Source organism: Hemiscyllium ocellatum, chromosome 12 (genome assembly GCF_020745735.1).
Source record: "Hemiscyllium ocellatum isolate sHemOce1 chromosome 12, sHemOce1.pat.X.cur, whole genome shotgun sequence".
NCBI classification, from domain to species: Eukaryota; Metazoa; Chordata; class Chondrichthyes; order Orectolobiformes; family Hemiscylliidae; genus Hemiscyllium; species Hemiscyllium ocellatum.
Window position 1 is genome coordinate 27,427,303 of NC_083412.1, and position 15,699 is coordinate 27,443,001.

The 15,699-nt window shown below is 43.5% G+C and overlaps 1 protein-coding gene across 5 annotated transcripts in view; it reads right to left on the bottom strand.

The window, feature by feature from the left end:
• Positions 1-15,699, bottom strand: part of reps2 (RALBP1 associated Eps domain containing 2) — a 196,472-nt gene that overhangs the window by 19,468 nt on the left and 161,305 nt on the right. The window lies entirely within an intron of this gene.

The following is a 15,699-nucleotide window of genomic DNA, read 5'->3' on the forward strand; positions in this document are numbered from 1 at the left end:
CAAAGGGGTCTCCTGCTTGAGCTTTTGCCTGTAAGCCAGGAGACGAAACATGGCATTGTGGTTGGAGTTCCTGAAATGAGCTACTGACCCGAAGTTCCTGAATTGGCCGTTGACCTCAGCTCCCAGCCAATTTGGTCATTTGAATTCAAACATCACGCTTCCAGCACAATGCAGCTTGGGTGCTAGAATTCCTCTGTAAGACACATTCCCAGTCTCACCTGGAGGAAGAAACCCTTACTTCTGCGTGCGAACGGTCACCTCATCACAAAGTTTCAGGGAAAGGAGGGAGGAAAGAATTCACATTCACATAGCAGCTTTCACATTAACAGATGCTCCATAAACCTTCACAAGTAGCGAGTGAGTTGTACTGTACAGTCACTGTCATTGGGCAGCATGGTGGCCCAGTGGTTAGCACTGCTGCCTTACAGCGCCAGGGACTCAGGTTCGATTCCAGCCTCAGGCAACTATTTGTGTGGAGATTGCACATCCTCCCCGTGTCTGCATGGGTTCCTCTGGTTTCCTCTCACAGTCCGAAGATGTGCAGGTTAGGTGAATTGACTATGCTAAATTGCCCATAGTGTTCGGGGATATGTAGGTTATTGCATTAGTCAGGGGTAAGTAGAGGGAATGGGTCTGGGTAGGTTACTCTTGTTGGGCTGAAGGGCCTGTTTCCACACTGCAGGGATTCTATGATTCTATTCTATGTTGCCAATTTGCACATAGCAGGGCCCAGAAAGGAATTTTGAGATGAAAATCCTTTTGCCTCTATTCTGACAGCCTCAAACAAAGTAGGAAAGTGGCATCAGACTCACAGGATACAGATTAACCAAAGGAAATCAAAAACTAATCTCTCAAAAAATGCAATAAAGCTGCCAAGAGTACAAGTTAACTAGAAGTATGGTCCCATTGGTTATGGTGCTATTGGTTGAGGGATGCATGTTGGCCAGGACACCAGAGGAATTCCTCGGTTTATTTATGTTTGAATGGTGCCATGGGATCTCTTATTTTCATGTAAACATGTGGATTTAACGTTGCAGCCGAATGACAATGTAGCAACTCCCTTGACATTGCAACAAAGCCCTGGCCCACATGACGGAACTTTCAGAGTCAGAGACGAGAATGTTGATAACCCTGTTGTTTCTGGATGCTGCCCATGTGCTATTGTTTGGAGGCCGAGAGGAGGAGAAGGTTCCTCTGTCTGAACCGGCGTTCTTGCTGTGTTGCACTTCCCTGTTTTCACAAGCCTCCCACACGCTGCATACTTTGGCTGAGAAGATGGCAAATGACAGACTGCTCCCCTCCCTCTGCACTTCTATAATTACGCAAAGTTGATATTCTTCAAGTTTTTATCCCACAATTGCGTACAAACTCTACCCCATTAACATTAATGATTCTTCCCTGTCTTTTATTCATTTGTAATCTATACTTTGAGTTACAAGTCAAATTTTTTATACAAAAAAACACGAACTTAACAAAATAACTGCATTTATCTGAGTGGTAGTAAAAGGGGTGGTCAAAAGAAACATTTTAAATAACCATTTAAACTCTTGTTGCTGTTTGAATTGTTATTTGAAGTTACTCTGTTTAAAAATACTGCTACATCTGTTAAGTGCACCATCTGGTGGTGAAACCATAGATTACGATCCACGGCTCCCAAACTTATCCCAATTACTGACAGCCATTCCACTTTGTAAATGTACTGGGATACCATGATTAGCTTCGAACCCACAATATGGATAATCACCCCCATCTTTCTCACACAGCAGCTGAACTTTTGGCTCATCTACCGGTAGATCAGATGTTCAGGTCAAAGTTTCAGACCCTTGGATTGATGAGTGGCCCCAGCATGGGTCAGCACTCCAGTTCAGATTATTCCAGATGCTCCCGTCTTACAACCGGAACTTCGGAGATTGATGGCATAAGGCTTGGACACCACTGATCATCTTACTTGACCCTGCCCTTGACAACGCTGAATTTTACTCTAATGGGTACTTGGTATAGTAAAACAGCAATAAAACAGCAATGATTTTGTTTCCAGATGGAGTTATTCAGAGCACATAATCCAACCTTTCTAAATAAAAAGCAGCCATTTTCTCCAGACTGCACAACAATGAAATTGGGGTGACATTATTAAATGTAAAATCATGAAGTGTACTAAAACACAGTGATGCAGAGTAAATACAGAAAAATGCTTTCACATCTGCTACTTCTTCAGTTTGGATAGCCACCTGGATGCTGGGCTATATTTACATCACCACGACTCTCCTCACCTTTGCAGTATTGCAGACCCAGACGTGAGTGAATTTGTAATTCTGCTGTCAATACACAGGCAGACTGTTAACGCAAGAGGTCAGACACCAATCTCATCCTCCCGAAAACCGAATAAACCACATGCCAAGTGTGAAAGTGCTGCCTGCTCTCTGTACAAACATTGGTCTTCTGGCTTTCAAATCAGCACCAAATCCTTTTTAGGTGGAGTGTGACTTTTCACAGAAGGTGACATAACTTTGCCACTCCAGCTTTCCCTACGTACTTTAATTTTCTTAAAGCCTTGGTGATGCCCGGTTACCTAGGCTTCTGTAACAGAGCAACAGCCAGGCTAACTACACTTGTCAGAACCATGGCATTACATTTCTGCACCATATGCTGGTGACTAAATGCAGCTCTGCCATTTTCAAGGGCAGTTATGAGTGGGCAACAAAATGCTGACCGTGTCAGTAATGCCCACATTGTCAAATAAAAAAAAGTTAACATCCAGGCTTGGATCTGTGTGCTTCAGTCCAAATTACCTGTTCTTTAAAACAACTGACTGAAAATGATGGACTTGCAAATACAGAGCAGTAAAGGCCTGTACATTTTGAGATGGTTGAGTCAGGGCCAATATCAGGTCCTGGAACAAGGGTCAGGGCAGAAAGCCGCCAGGGGAACAGAGATGACAACAGCATCTGGGTCAGGTAATAGCCAGCCAAGTGTATTGCTGTTCATGAAGACATACACACTCAAAAGATTTGGAGATGTCAGTGTTGGACTGGGGTGTACAAAGTTAAAAATCACACAACACCAGCTTATAGTCCAACAGGTTTATTTGGAAGCACTAGCTTTCGGAGTGCTGCTCCTTCATCAGGTGGTTGAGGAGTAGTGCTCTGAAAGCTAGTGCTTCCAAATAAACCTGTTGGACTATAAGCTGGTGTTGTGTGATTTTTAACTTTGTACACTCAAAAAGAGGGGGGTTAGAAGGGAGTTAAATCAGGAAGAATAAACACAAGAGAGGAATCCTGGCAGCAGGATTAAATTGCTGTTTGCTCATCATTATAGTAAGTCATAAACAAATACGGTAAGGCACAGCAACATAAAAGATCCACTGTTGGAACTGTCATGGTTAAACACTTTAGCAGGTCAGGCGTCTCACTGACTGGGCCCAATTTTAACGCCGTGCAAGTGGCTGGGCTTTGAATGAGTTAAAATCTCAACCAAAATTGTCCTGGGTGCGCTGGTTAGCAGAAAATTAGCTTAGAAAATAATGAAGCAGAATTTGAGCCAAGATTCATCCAATATTCAGGGATGATTCAAAGGCCGGGGGTGGGGGGGGAAGAGAGAGAGAGAGAGACAGACATTCACTCTCTCTCACACTCTCTCTCTCTCCCCACATTTTTAAAACTGACTGGCTTATGTCCTTCAGTGGATGGGAAGATTCCACTATACCAGTGTGAGGGAGGGGGAGATTTTCAACAGCAAAATAAAAAAAATAGTCAATTCTGCAATCAACTTTTGAACAGTGGAGTGCAAACCTCAAGAGTGAGTGGTGAGTGGCTATTTGCATTCTACTAGTAACTAATCTGCATGCATTTGCAATCTATTAGTACCTCATCTTGATATGTTTTTTTCTCTATTCTCCCACATGCTGGTCAGAAACTAAACGGCACGAGTTTCCAAAATGATAGTCAGGGAGGGTTCTGGTGAGCCCAGTTCATCACCTTCTCTGATCCAACAGCTTGGACAACAATCCCCAATATCTAAGGTACACAATGACCACATGCCCCATCAGCAGAGGTTTGGCATCGGACACATACCCCCAGCCTCACCACATCATGACACATCTCTGGCTGCCAACGCACCGTGGGGAAAGACCATTGCCTGAGGTGTTCCTGCTGAAGTTAATTGGTGGCCTGTTCAATTATCAGACTCTCTTACTGCTTCAATCCGTTCAACTATCGTCTTGTACGTGTAGGAGATGCCTTTGTTTTGCTGGGATAGAGTCAAACTCAAATGCTTCTTTGTTTATTTGATATGCTACTGTACAAAACCAAACTGCACTTGTGACAATATCCACATAAAAAGACATTTTTAATGAATAAACCAGATTTTTGAAATATATATTAAAAAAAAACTCTGGCTCAGATCTCCACTAAAATGCTGCAGTATCGATCGGGACATTGACTGTAGTGTAGCCGCCAGGAAAGTTTGTATGCAGGTACAGGATCCCAACTCCACAGTCACAGGCAGGGGGTGTTGCTCAGGGCTCCTACTTGGTCTCCTAGCACTCACTCACTCACTCCGAGCTGACTGCAATGTTCACTGCACCTCTGCTGTGCCTATTTGCACTTTGCGGCTTCTTCCCTGATCTTAAATATTCACCGCTCCTCTACTTTGTCTCACTGTTTAGCACGGACACAACGCCAAGCAGGTTGTCAGCAGTGATCGGTCAAAGGGGGTGAGCATGTTGCTGTGTGGCACAGTGCCATGGCAATGTCACACCGACAGCATGTGCCAGCAGCTTACACTGCAACACACTGTACAGGCTGCAGTCAAATGCCCATGCCTGGCAGTCTACAGGGAAGCCATTCTCAGACACGTTGAGCACCTTTAGTGAGAAGGTACTGACACACTCAGTCAAGGGCAGCATCTCATATCAGCCAAGGGACCTGAACTCGGTCAGTCAGCAGCTGGAGTCAGTAAGTCAGTGTCAGGGCTTCCAGATCACTGTCGTCCAGGAGTGGAACACAATCAGTCCTGTGGGTCCTGTGTATATACTCACCCTACGTTAGGGGCCTGGTCACTTTGGTTGGGGTTTTCTATCAGAGACAGGTGAATGGATCAGAGTCAGACTTGGAGGTCTGCTCAATGAAAGCTTAAGTGGGTTTTTGTCGGCTGGGGGGGGAATGCTGTAATTGATGGTCACAAACATTCTCCTTTTATCGTGATGGGATGGAAGGAGATGGAGCAGCACAGTGGTTTTCAAAAGCAGCAGCAGGATGAGGGGTCGGGACTTAGGTAATGTTGGGAGATGGATATGTAAATGAGTTGGATGCTCTATACTGATGAGGTTGATGAGGAGTGCAAGGAATAAAGAAACATGGAGGCTCAGCAGGGGTTGCTCAGCCTTGGTAGGATGTGAACCTGGGTCCCCAGAACATCACCTGGATTAATGGTCTAGCGATAATACCTACCACACTGGTCTTATAATCCTATTACACTTATATTCTGCTGCTGGGTTTGCTTGGATTGGCTCGTGCTACATTCATCAGAATAAGGTCCCTATGTCAAGGGGTTGTGTTGAGGTGATGGGAATGCTGACTGCTCACATTAATAACAACCTCTTCGCTTTCAGATGGTTCCAACACAGGCTCACCAGAACTGTGCCCTTGGATCCAGCCATTGGACAGAGGTTAATGTTGCTGCCACTGTGGGCAGAGAAATGGAGACTGAACATACGTGTCAGCCCAGGTCTGGCAACCACCTCCAGCAGATGGTCAACAGCCTCTACAAGAATTGACAGTCTGCTCAGGATGCAGGGGAGCTACAGGAGGTCCGTTTTGCTATTCCCTCCCGTTGCGCGAGGTACAGTGCCACCACATAGACATTCTCAGTCTCAGGACACGATTGCAGAACTGTGTCATCAGTGGCAGCGGGACCTGAAGGGGGCAGTGGGGTGACCATCCTAAACCAGTGGTCGTCAAGGTGAGAGCTGCAATAATTCATGGAACTGGCTGCTTCCATGCAGCTACTGGGGACCCATGTGAACACCTCTCTACCTTCAGCCCACAAATGTGTCATGACTGCTATCAATGCAATTGATGCCGGATCACACCATGACAAAGGGCAGTTCTGCAGCTCAGGCAGTGGGCTTTGCTGATATAGCCGGCTTGCTCCACACCCCACCCCCTAATCAAAGGTGCAAGAGCCTCAACGCACAGAGTATTCCATTGCATAACACTGCTGATAGTGCAGCCCGAAAAGGGTTCCATTCCATCAACATACAAGTCATCCATGGTCATCAGTACCACAGGCTAAACCTCTGCTCCAGGGAGCCTGGAAGCTGCCATGGTGCCTGTATCCTTGAGAACTCCTATGTTCCTGTTTCAACAGTTGGATGTCTTACAAAGATCGTTGCTGAGTGATGAACGCCACACTCTGACCATGGCTGATCACTCTGGCCCGAAACGTCTATTTTCCTGCTCCTTGGATGCTGCCTGACCTGCTGTGCTTTTCCAGCACCACTCTAATCTAGACTCTGGCTTCCAGCATCTGCAGTCCTTATTTTTACCATAGAGCCAATGCAGCTTATTCTTCAACCAGGCCCACAGTGGAGCAGACAGCATGCCGCCTGTAGAGGAGGCTTTGAAGTTTGGTTCAGACCAGGGGAGGGGGGAGGGTGGCTGGTAGTACAGTCCAGACAGACTGTGTTGCACAATCCCAGCATACTCTGCCTGGACAAGGAAAGCGGGCAAAGCTGGAATGTTGATGAACTGGGAGAGTGAGGAGGAACAGCAGGGCATTGAGTGGGAGGACCATCACATCCAGCACAGCAGAGCAGTACAGCAATTGCAACAAGCCAAGTGACATTTCAGCTTGCAACAGAGGAGAGCTGGAAGCAGGGAGACAGCATTCGCTGACCGCAAATGTGTAACTGTGGGAAAGGCAGTCTGCAGCCCCTTTTGTTCCCAGAAGCTAATGTAGTTTTTCTTTGTTTCTTTTTCTTGGTTTGCTCCTGTTGAACATTTTCAACTGCAACTCCAACATTGACCCCAATGGGAAGATGTTATACTGCACTCTGTCTTGGGGAATGAGTTAGACAGTTTTCAGAGTGGGACAGCGTTAAGGATGGGTAAACTGAGTAGCGTGGTTCTTATAGCTCCTGTTGCAATAACTGTCAACCAGACAGGTGATGTAAAATAAGAATATAGTTACAAATGTGAACTTGTGTTTGTAGCGTCACTCGTGCCATTGATGTGCCCTTGGAAACAGTTCCTTTGGTTCCACCCTGACCCAGTGGGAAGGCTAGCTCCTGGATGCCAACCACTTGACCCGCTTTTAACACTAACGGCCACTGGACCATTGCCTCCCCACTCAAAGCCATTTTGAACTAGCTTATTAATGGGTGCACAGAATACTCTATGTGCAAAGCAAAAGTGCTCAATGTAACAATGTAATGTTGAAATGGAACTTTGCATCAATATAAACAACACTTGTTGTGATTGTGACACATCTTTGTCCACGGAATACCAATTATTCTGTCTATTCATTCTGGTGTCAAACAAGCAATGCAGCATCATATCGAAGGGTGAAAAAGGGTGAAATCGTCAGGCAGATTGCATAGATTAGGCTGTTATTCCCTGAAGTAAATAAGATTAAATATTGATATAATTGAGATGATTAATTGATTTGACAAGATAAATAGAGAGAAACTATTCTGTTTGGCGAGGAGGGAATCTAGAACGGGAGAAATGATCTTAAAATCAGAGCTCGGCCCTTCAGAGGTGATGTCAGGAAGTCCATCTTCACACACGGGATTGTGGGAAGCTGGAACTCTTCTCCCAGCATATGGCCAAGGCTGGATCAATTGAAAATTTCAACCAGAGGGGGATTGATTTTTATGAGATCAGAGAATTAAGGATTACTGAACCAAGACAGAGAAATGGAGTTAAGACACAGACCAGCCATGATCTAACTAAATGGTGGATGTGGCTTATGGGGCTAAATGACCTGCTTCTATCCCCATGTCCCTCTTTGAATGGTGTTAAAGAGCAGATTCACTCGCAAAATGGCCAGCATTTTTTTTGTTTGGATAGCGAAGAACAGGCACTGTGTCATGGGCACATATCAGGGGAAGAGGTTTGCTGCTTAATTCAAATGCAAGTGCCCTGTGGGCAATTTTTGAATAAAACTGTTCTTTTTTTTGAGTTGAAGAATTAGATTTTAAAAATTTCTCATATTCCAGTTGGTTTTGGTTGTATAGCTCTACATAGGTTACCACAATTAAAGTAATTTAGACTCAGAGTCATAGAGATGTACAGCACGGAAACAGACCCTTCAGTCCAATTCATCTATACCGACCAGATATCCCAACCCAATCTACTTCCATATGCCAGTACTTGGCCCATATTCCTCAAACCCCTCCTATTCATATACTCATCCAATTGCCTTTTAAATGCTGTAACTGTACCAGCCTCTGACCGCTCATTCCATACACACACCACCCTCTGTGTTGAAAAGGTACCCCTTCGGTCTCTTGTATATCTTTTACCCTCTCACCCTAAACCCGTGCCCTCTCGTTCTAGACTCCACCACCCCAGGGAAAAGATCTTAGCTAGTTATCTTTTATAAACCTTTCATAAACCTTTTATGACGCTCCAGGGAAATCAGTCCCAGCCTATTTGCCTCGCCCTGTAGCTCAAATCCTCTAAACCTGGCAACATCCTTGTAAATCTTTTCTGAACCCTTTCAATTTTCACAACATCCTTCTGATTGGATGGAGACCAGAATTACAAATAATATTCCAGAAATGGCTGAACCAATGTCCTGTACAGCCAGACCATGACCTCCCAACTCCTGTACTCAATATTCTGACCAATAAAGGAAAACATACCAAACAGAGTCAAAAATCTTTGAGGTCACAGAGTCTGTGTAGAAGGTCAGCAGTGAGACAATGCATGAACACGATGGAAGGGGAAATGTTGACCTTCTGACATGCCCTGTGGTGAGGTCAAGAGAAGGTTCTGGTCACATATAGAGGACCGGTTAAGGCTAGATTTTTCAGCAAGTGGTGGCATTCTAACACGAGTCCACGTGAGTTCGTTGCCTGGAAGTCCATCTCTTTGGCAGGCTTGGCAGTTGGGTAGGGGACAGTGAAGAATAAGCCGCACATCCTAGGTCTGTCAAATCTTTAAACTGCCCTGAGGTGGAGGAAGGGACAGGTATCTGGAGTTTGTCGAATTGGGGTGAGGACGAAGCACTCCTGTTCCTCCCTCTCTCGGGAACGGAGGTCCTGCACTGGTTGGAGCTGTTAGGATGCCCGAGGTATGCTAACCTACAGTGAAACCAGTAAAGGCCTTCAGCCATTTAACAAGGTCTCATGTATCCCAAGAGGAGACTGACGGTTGCGCTGCCCAGCCAACTAAGCTGTCTGAACAGAAGCTAGAACCCAGCTGGTTGGAGCTGACTTCTATCATGCTTCAACTTTTAAAAATCATGAACATCTATGACTTTTTTTTAAAAGGTTCAAGAGACTCGACTCTGGAAAAATGTCTGACTAATGAGTCATTAGGAACAATGTGTGGTCACTCAAAATTTCCCACTCAGGCCACATTAAAATTGAAACCTTTAAGTCTCATGTATTTTAAATGTAAGGGGCCCGCACACTTGCACAAATCACCTGTGCCCAAGAAAAAGAAATGTAGAGTGTCCACGGATTAGAATTTGTTGCAGGGACCAAAGTTTCTCTTGTGTGACGATTCATAATTGAAATCTAAAATTGGCACTAAATTGTAATGTGATTTGAAATGGAAATCCTCCATGTGAACAGTTTATCAGGTGAGGGTTTTATAGAATGAAAAGAGAGCCTTCGGTCTGTTGTGTCCCTACTGGTCATCACACACCTACCTACTCAAATTCCATTTCCCAAGCATGTGATCCATAACCTTGTATGCGATTGGTGATTCAAGTATTTATTTAAATTCTTTAAATGTTCGGGTTCCTGTTCCATCGCCCTTGCAGACAATTTCCAAATAGCTCCCATCCCAGGCAGATCTAATCCTTAAACTGACCTGAGGTGGAGGAAGGGTCAGGTATCTGGCGTTTGGGGAATTGGGGGTAAGGATGAAGCACTCCTGTTCAAGCTATTTCCTCAAATACCCTCAAAAGTTCTTGTATCTGACCTTAAATCTACACCCCAGATTAATGACCCCTCTACTAAGGAAAAGCATTTCCCGCTACCTATGCATTCTTAGCCACTTTATCTACTTGTTCTTAAAGAATTTATGGATATGTACACCAAAGTTCCTTTGATTGTCTTCTTGTGGTCTTACCATTCATCACATGTTCACTTGCCTTATAAGTCTTCCCAAAATGCACAATCTCTCACGTTTCAGGATTACATTTGCCACTGTTCTGCCTGTCTTAAATTATTAACGTACACCTCAAAGCCAAATGACTCAGCCCCAAACACTGGCATATTATCGGGCACAGACTTGCATGGAAAAAACATTTAACTATCACCTTCTGCTTACTCCCAACTAAGCTAATTTTAGTCAATTCTACAGTAACCCTGGATTCCATGGGTTCTCATCTTAATCAATGGGAAACCTCGTCAAAAAGCCTTAATGAAGTCTGTGTGGGCAGGCTTCATCAACTACATGACCCTCATCTCCAAATCTAGTCACCTCTTTGAAAATTCAATTTTGTTAGACACAATTCCTCCCTGACAAAGCCATGCAACTATTCTTGATTAATCCTTGTTCCTCCAAAGTCGGGATTAATTCTGTCCCTCAATTTTTTCCCAATAGTTTCCTTATCACTGATTTAGACTCACTGACCTGTAGTTTACAGCTTTATCTCTACCATCCTTCTCAAACAAATGGTACTTTATTAGGAATCCCTTCCCAATTAGCGACTTACCTTTGGGTGGGGAATACTGTAATATTCTCCTTACATGACTCACCCCCACCCCTTTAATGGGTTAACTGTAGTAATTGATGTTTGCAAATATGCTACACAAAAGCCAAACAAAATGCTTTATGAAGAAAATTGAATTTTAAATCGACCACCAGTTCAAAGATATCCTTAGCATTGCCTTTGAAAGCTGTATTCCCATTGTGCAGGGAAACAAATACACTTTAGGCATGAAATTGAGGAGCACTTACTGTAATATATACAATATAAATAAGAATTGATTTCAAACATCAATGAGTGAATTTTACAGAAAAAAGGACTTGATGATGAATAGACAGTTCTTGGATTTTAGGTATTAATGGGTCTACAATGAAATGGGAATGCGATTTCAGAGCTAACTCAATATAGTCAAATTTGCAAGTGAAATTTGCCTTCAACAAATTCTGCATTCCCATGCAAACAACACCAAGTGCAATCACAACAAACAGACCTTATTAGATCTTCGAGTTCAATTCAGGATGGGTAACAATACTATCTTTGCCAAGGGCACCAATATCCCATAAAATAATTTTAAAAAAGGATTAACACCTTTTCCATAATGAACTCCTTGAATCGAATTCTCCATTAACTCCTCTTCCACTCCTCATCCAACTCAATCTATTGATGCATTTGCCAATTATTCCAACCCATATTCATGAATTTCGGGGAGATTGCACACCCTTGGTACTGAAAGCTTCTAAATCTTTCTTGTTGCATCGTTACTTCTTTGTCTCCTGTAAAGGTCTTCAATGTGATAACGACAACCTGAATTTTTCCAATCTTCCTAAGACTTCCTCTTATCCCTGAGTAACAGCTGCCCCACACAGCACTATGGCACAGAGATCTACGGCACAGAAAAAGGCCCTTTGGCTTATTGTGCCCTTGCCAATTAAAATTAACCACCTAACGCCGACTTAATTTCTTTGATTCGCCATCACCAGTGACGTCAAGAGAAAGTGACACCTTTTGAAATGCAGAAGGATCCTGTCAAAATGAAAGTAGTAGTCCTTCATGAAAGTTTCAGACACCTGTAAATTCAATTTCAAAAATTCTACTCATCTGCAGAGTGGATGTTCAACCCTCTTACAGGCTTGGAAAGGTGTGATAAGTTATTGATGAGACAGAATAATCCACAGAGTTTTAACAAATTCCCCTTCTTAACTTTTAGAAGCAATGGCTTTCTCACAGAAAAATGAATCTTTTCTTCGCTCAGAGGTTGGATCGATGAGGTCACTTAAAATGCTGGCCACTGTCCACTTACAAGGATCATTCCTGTAAATTCTCCTTCTATTTCTTAAATACATCAAGTCATCTCAATGCACAGGTATCCCTCCACTGAAAATGCTTCAAGGGCCCAGTGTTCTATTGTTTCTCCAAATTGGCAACAGGCTATTCACAATTTATTAAGATAGAAGAGCACGGAGATATCCTATTTAAGTGACAAGTCACCTTCATGCATAAATTGCAGATTCTAGCAGTTCATCATTTAAATTGAAGAGAAAGTACGGAACTGGAACAGTGTTCTTTTTGTTGCTGCTCCATCTTCATTTCAATATTCCTGAAAGCACAGTCCCAACTGATCATGAGAGATTCAGTAAATTGATTGTTTAATCAACCGCAAGCCATTTCTAAACAGTCCATTAACAAACTTGCCAAAATGTTTTTCCTCATCCTGTATTGAAATCTCGTTGATGCAAACAATTCCATTGTGCAAGATTAAAGCACATGGGATGGGGGGGGATGCACATTGAGAGGGATAGAAAACTGGTTGGCAGGGAGGAAGCAAAGAGTAGGAATTGATGAGTCCTTTTCAAATTGGTAACCAGTAACTAGTGGGGTGCCACAGGGATCGGTGCTAGGACCCCAGCTGTTCACAATATACATTAATGATTTGGGATAGGGAACAAAATGTAACATCTCAAAGTTTGCAGCTGATACCAAGTTGGGTGGGAGGGTGAACTGTGATGAGGATGCAGAGATCCTTCAGCATGATGTGGACAGGTTGGGTGAGTCGGCAATGCAATGGCAGGCGCAGTATAATTTAGATGGATGCAAGGTTATTCACTTTGGAAGCAAAAACAAGAAGGCCGATTACCAACTGAATGGTAGTAGATTGGGAGGGGAGTGTGCAGTGGGACCTGGGTGTCCTTGTGCAGCAGTCACTGAAGGTAGGTATGCTGGTGCAGTAGGCAGTAAAGAAGGCAAATAATATGTTAGCCTTAATTGCGAGAGGTTTCGAGTACAGGAGTAGGGATGTGTTGTTGCAGTCATACATGGCCTTGGTGAGGCCACACCTAGAATATTGTGAGCAGTTTTGGTCTCCTTTTCTGAGGAAGGATGCTCTTGCTTTTGAGGAAATGCAGTGAAAATTTACAAGCCTGATTCCGGGGATGGTTGGACTGACTTATGAAGAGAGATTGACTAAGTTAGGGTTGTTTTCATACAAGTGAGGGGGGTATCTCAGAGATTTATAAAATTCTAACAGCACTAGACAAGGTAGATGCAAGGAGGATACTCCTGATGGTTGATGTGTCTAGAACCAGGACTCATAGTCTGAGGATTGGGGTGGACCATTTAGGGCAGAGATGAGGAGACATTTCTTTACCCCAAGAGCAGTGAGCCTGTGGAATTTCATTACCACAGGAAGTCGTTGATGTCAAAACATTGAATGTATTCAAGAGATAGCTAGATATAGCACTGGAGGTGAATGGGATCACTGCAGGACTTCAATAATTGGTGCTAATCTATCTGACACAGCAAAGACAATGACATTGTTGTCATTAATTTCCTGTGCTATTAACATCGCTCAGCATCATTAAGCTAGCCATTCCAGCAATGGCAGCTAATCAAGCCCACCCCCCAACCAGCTGAGGTGACCATAAAGATCCTATCTTCTCAACCTTACCTGAGGGGTGGGGGGTCCTCAGGTTAAAGCACCACCAGTCGTCTCTCCAATGAGAGAACAGCCCCAGGGTCCTCTGGGACAATAGCAATTTTACTGGTTATCTCTTACAGGAGACCACATATGCAGGTGGACTATATGTCTATTTAAATGACCCTGAGACCCCAGTAGTCTTGGCAAAACAGGACTCCAACTGATTATGTACAGAAAACCGTCAACTCACGATCATGTACACCTTTATTTTGCACAATGTAAACAAACTGAAACCTTTCATCCCATGTCTTTCTCTTATCCTGTTTACAGGAATCTGTTTAAACTCTGTTCTCAAGACAGATACTAGTGTGCAGGGTAGAAAAGGTTCTGCTCCAGTCATTTCTGCTGACATGAAATCATACAGTGTGCAAGGTTCACACCTGATAAAATGTACCGTACAGTGGTGCCTTGAAAGGAGTTGTCTTACTCCTGCTGTAAGTCCAGTGGAGTGAGAGGGGGAGAGTGGAGGGCTAGAGTGAGAGAATGGCAAAGAATTAGGTTTGACTAATGCCCCAACATCTGGAATCATCAGCTGAGGCCTCCTAGTCTTAGACCCTGACATGAAGAGTTGGGCAAAGTTTAAGAAAACGTCAATCCATGTGCAACTGTGGGCAAGGGTGGCTTAATAGTTTAGTCAATAACCAACTCATCAGGAAGTTACTTGGTTCAGTGTAAAACTTGTTCTGATTGGTTGATCATCAACCTGGACAGGGGTATGGAGACTATAACTAGAATTAGGACAAGATTAGCAAGGCAAGACTGATCACAGGTACCCCACTGTGGATAGGAGGAGGAGGATCAGGCCCAGCTCTGATTAAACCTTCCTCAGTCATCAGGATTTGTAGCACATTAGATGGAGACATAGATAGATATATAAAAACTCACCACTGAATCTTAAACTGTCTCTCAATAACTCTGAATATGATGTTGAAAGACAGGGAGCTAAGCGGTGACCAGAGGAGTCTGTGATAGGGTAGGAGATACAGTCATCTCCATGCTGCTGTCACATGTCTCTAATGAGCTGAGTACACAGTGCCATGGGAAGGGAAAGATTTCGAAGAGGAAATATAAAATGATCAAGTCCGTCGATTTCTCACGTCAACACTATAATAAAACTCCTAAATCTGTTGTAGATTCAGGTTTGAATGAGAATAATTTCATTCAAAGCTTGTACAATTGGGATGTTAGTAACTTCTGAAACCCCATTTGCACACTGCTGGAGTGGTTATGTTAAAGCACTAGGTTCACATGCAAAATGAGTAATTTAAGTCAACCTGAAGGCAATAAAACTTGCAAAGGCGTTACAGTCAGTGGTCATAGGTTGTCTCTAGACTGTCATTAGAGTTACTGATCTTCGACCTGAAGAGGAAAGTTTCATTTCTAAACAACCACTCACATCCTTGGAGTGCTCCAAAACACCCTTCACAGGCTCTTCTGGATTGCAGACACTGCTGGATCATAGGAAAGATGTTTCTTTTAACAAAGGTGATGGTGGTAAAGGTTATCAGCTGAATGGGAATGTGGCATACACAGATCATATTGAATAGTGAAATAGGCTTGAAGAGCTGAATGGCCTTCTTCTGCTCCTGTTTTCTATATTCACATATAAAACATTTTATAAGATTCACATGAATTGGCCTCATAGACAGCAGAGAGAGAAATTACCATAGTTTGTTTAGTAATGTAAACCAAGCCATAATCTTTGGCTAGAACAGGTAGGACACTCGCTCTTCTTTCTAACATATACTGTGGATCTTCAACATCTATTAACAAACTGGATGGGCCCTTGATTTAACGTTTCACCTAAAAGACAGAATATCTCTTGACAGTAGAGCAAG